We start from the raw sequence: 4,860 nt of genomic DNA on the forward strand, positions 1-4,860 counted from the left end.
GAACACACATGTCAATGTCCTATAATATAAATGGCCTTCATGACCAGTTATAATCAAAAACAAGTTAAGTAGCTGATATATTTTATTTCAGTGGTTAAATCTTAATTAAAAAAGCTGTAAACTTTATAGGAACTCAATTTACTGTCCTATAATACAAAGCAAAGGTCGCACATAAAGGTGCTTACGTTTATTTCACTAATTTAAGAAAAAAACATAACCTCGATGTTATAACCCTCATTTGATGGTATATATTCAGATGTCAAAGAGACAATTTGGTGAAACTTTCATTAGTTAATAAGCATCCACCATTGTTTTGCTTTTGATAGAATTCCAGTATTGGTAGAAAAGGACCTAATGGGTATGCATTGAAATGCTATTATTAAACTGATAGCCCGAACAATATGCAGTCGCAGTTCATGTGCTTCACTAATAGTTTTAAAATTGGTCTGTTTTGCTCCAGTTTCGCGGTCAGTCTATCTATTCATAAGAAGGTGTCAGAGGTCCTTGTGTTCTGCAGTTAGTTAATGACGAGAGAATCAGAGTCGATGAGAGGACAAAGGGACACGAATGGGTAAGGCGGCTGCTAAATGAGGTTTTACTTCAACAATTTATCATTAACCATTTTTAAGCATTCTATAATGACACAACAGTCAAATGACAATAAAGAAGGTCATGATGATTACGACCAAAAGTTGGGAGGGTAAAACAAAAGTGGGTAAATCGATGAAAAAATAAGGGCCACATGATAAATATCCGACGTTAATGCAGTAATACCCAGCATTCCAATAGTTGGTCTGCTGATAAGGACGAAATAATGAATGTAAATAATGTTAACTAATGATGTCATGCTAACTAAAATTAGGTTACAGCAACCGAAACCACCGATTGTTCTATTAATCAACAAGTCCATCCCTGTAGTTATTTGGCCAATCACCATCCGGATACTTTGGCACGATTCAAGCGAGTACATTTCCGTATTTCCATAATAAATTATTACATTCTAAAAGGGTATAAACTTAATGATTGCATACTCTAACCTAAAATTTAGGCCTACAATAAAAAATAAATGTCCGATGGTGCGTAAACTAGCCTCTTGTAGGCCTACGTTTGGTCAGACCGACATTCTTTCTGCTACTGTATAGGGCCTAGACATCTTGTCTGATAGAATTCATCAGATCTCGCATTGCTTTTCTACAGCTTAATAGTTAATTCTATTCGTTGTCAATAGGGCACTGTGGTAGCTTTTAACATCGTTACTACTTCATTCATTCAACAGTGCCGACTTATTTGTAAATTATTCATGGTCTATTCACATACAAAGTTGATTATAATTAGATCTCTTTAGCCCGACAGTTGTGGCTGTCATTAGTGATTAGGTGCCTATTTCGCTGCCTATTGTTAGGTGTTTAAGAACCCTGCTATGGATGGGCTCCTCCTGCACTGTTTACCGGCTCGGAGATTTCAATGACATCGAATCGCTTCTACATGTCCATCCTATTGTGGATAATTATATTTAATGAGAAGAGTGGAGTTGAATTGAAAAGCAGACCAACAATAAGAAGATAATCATGTTAAGCTCTCAAGGAGAGCATAAAACATACCGTACATACATTAAAAATACTTTTACTAAATTAATTGAATTAAATAAAGAAAACACTATATGAAAAACCCTAAGAAATTACAACAACATGTATATACCATGTTCAAGACTGACTTCCAGTCACAGATCTATTTTTATATTACGGACCAAATATCTAAAATGAGCTATATGATAGTCTTTTAAAAATAAATTCGATAAATTTGGTCAAAAATAGATTAAAAGAGATGATATTAGATAACTATTAAGTAAAACTTTTTTTAAATTGCCTTAATTCATTTTTAAAACTAATCTTTTTAATATATCTTGAGAGTCGTCCATATATATATATATATTATATATAGGCCTATATATATATATATACGCCTGTATATATAGGCCTATATATTATTCAAATTAGGTTTGTAAATACAATATAAACAGATGAATCAATAATAATAACAGTGATCGAATAGATTCATTCATCGAAAAGTTGGATTAAAAAGTGTCTCTGGCGGGATTCGAACATAGAACCTCTCGCTATCAAGGCGAGTATCATGTTCCTAGTTGAGTACTGTTACTATTTATCTATTTGTTTATATATATATATATATATATATATATTTGTATATATATATATATATGTTTATATATTATATATATTGTTATTACTATTTATCTATTTATACTGTTATTACTATTTATGTATTTGTTTATATATATACATGTTTATAAATATATATATGCATATATATATGTTTATATATGTTTATATATATGTGTATATATATGTATATATATATATATACGAATCTAGGTGGGCTGCATAGACAGGGTGACAAGATAAAAACAAAGTCAAACAGGTTGTCTCAGTATGAGTTTTACTTGTATGACATGTTTCGGGCATAGCCCATCATCAGCTAAAGGGTACATATAGTTTATGTATGTCCTCCTAATTGAGGACTGATATTATTATTTATCTCTTTCTTTTATATGTATATAGATATACACGTATTAGTACGTATTATATAATCCTATATAATCTATATATAATATATATATATGTATATTATATATATATATATATTATTAATAAAAAGTCTAAGTCTATTTAGGTTCAATATAACATCTACCATTCAATCAATTAAAGTAGAGTATGTTATTGTCCAAACATGAATTCAAAAAATTACAGAACAGACATTCGAATATGAAAATCGAGACACGAGGCACTTCAGAATGTCACTGGTGGTGATGATCTTGTGTTTGTTTTTTTCTAACCTGGACCCAGTTTACTGATGATCTACCATCATAAGTGTAGCTTTTTGTAATAGAACCGTCGGTGGTGTCATTAAGTACTTATTTGCAGTTGATTAATAACTCTATGATTGGTTTTAAGTACCATTTTGCTCTAAACAGATTGCCATTGTGAATAGACAGAATTCTTTGTCATCTATTTTTTGGTTTCTACCCCCAAAAACCAGATCTAACCGAAAACAAAACTCAATATCAGTTTCGAGCAACCGAACCAAAATTATGTAAATAGGCCTAATTAATTCAGAAATCTAAAAATGAAATAAATAATATGTTTTACTAATTACTAAAAGCAATCATAATTTTGCAATCTATTAAACAATAAATCAATTACCAGGCTTTTTCATTCATTGCATTATTGCCCATATCCACCTCCAAAATTTGACCTACTTTTGTTGCAAGCTGTAGGCCTTCTTATGGGCCCGAGTATCAATTATTTACAGAAAGCCCCGATTCTAATGATAGGCCTAAAGTGATAAGTGTATCGTTTTATTTATTATTCCTTCTATTCGCTAATTCTTTTCCTTTCTCTTCTCCATATTATCGTCCTTTTTTTTCTTCTACCTAATCCATTTCTCGTCATCATCTTCTTTTTGCTTCTTTCATCCTCCTCCCATTTCTCCTCCAAATTTTATTCTTTTTTATTCTTTCTTTTCAATTCTTTCAATCTTATTTTGTCTTCATCATCATCATTATAATCACCATCATCTATTTGATTATTATCATCATAATAACCATCACCACTATCATCATTAACATTTTCATCATCATCATCATCATTATCTCCAGTATCATGATCATTAGCACCATCATCATCATCATCATCATCGCCGTCGCCAATATCTTCATCGCCATCATCATTACTGTCATCATCATCGTTGACGTCATCATCATTATCACCGTCGTCGTCGTCGTCGACATTTCATCATTATCATCGTCATCGCAATTGTCATAAACATCATCGTCATCATCATCGTCATCATCGACTTCATCGTCATTATCATAATCTTCTTTGTTCGTCATCATCATTATCATCATTGTCGTTGTTCCTCGTAATCATCATAATAATCACAGTTTTTATAAGCATTATCATCATCGTCATCCTCTATTTGTATTCCGTCTTCTTTATCGTCTAACTATAGCGAAATGGATATATAAAATAAAGTTATATGTCTATGAATTTAGTTCTCACTACTTTTATATTCTTGTCTTCTGTTCTCACACATCTAGGGTATGTCCTCAAATCCTCCGTGGACTTACATCCGTCACAGCAACTCACATCACTCCCAAACTTCGTGACTTCGTATAGTCTCAAATAAATGACTCGTAAAACGCCGAGACGCAGAGATCCATGACACACCGTAACATAATCGCCTTGGCTAAGGAGGCGATGCTTAAACTCTTTTGTCAAATCCAATGCCAGAATGGAGCTAATTAAGTGATTTTCAAACGCCGCCGATTGTCGGATTGTTTTTGCGTATCTTTTACGCTCTTCTTCACTTGGGTCTAAGCGGTGCCCATGGTTCAACTTCCTGTAACCAAACCCAGATAGGCTTACACGGAGTTTTTGTTCCGTAAGTCATTGCGTCGTATTGAATATTTCCTCTTGCTTAAACTTTTCGCTTCGGTCATTAACTTTAATGTTTAAATCAACAGCGTAAAAGTCAATATGAATAAGTTAAAGAACTACATTATTGTTTCCGTAATATTTTGCAGGCAGAGGTCTCTACAGTGTCAAAAAGTAACAATGCACAGGCCTGTGTAGCATTGCATATTAATTAGTAAATTAAATACAATCAAATAAAGTGTCAACAAGGTTGTGATCGCATTTCATACGAAAAGCCCTATTTGACCGCAGAAGGGCCTTGATATGTTCGCATCAAGATTTCTGATCAATATTTTAATTAATAATTAAATCCGATTATATTTTTAATGAAATATATATATATATATATATATAGTATATATATATG

This window comes from Anneissia japonica, unplaced genomic scaffold, assembly GCF_011630105.1.
Source record: "Anneissia japonica isolate Jap-2015-1 unplaced genomic scaffold, ASM1163010v1 scaffold251325_len469956_cov165, whole genome shotgun sequence".
NCBI classification, from domain to species: domain Eukaryota; kingdom Metazoa; phylum Echinodermata; class Crinoidea; order Comatulida; family Comatulidae; genus Anneissia; species Anneissia japonica.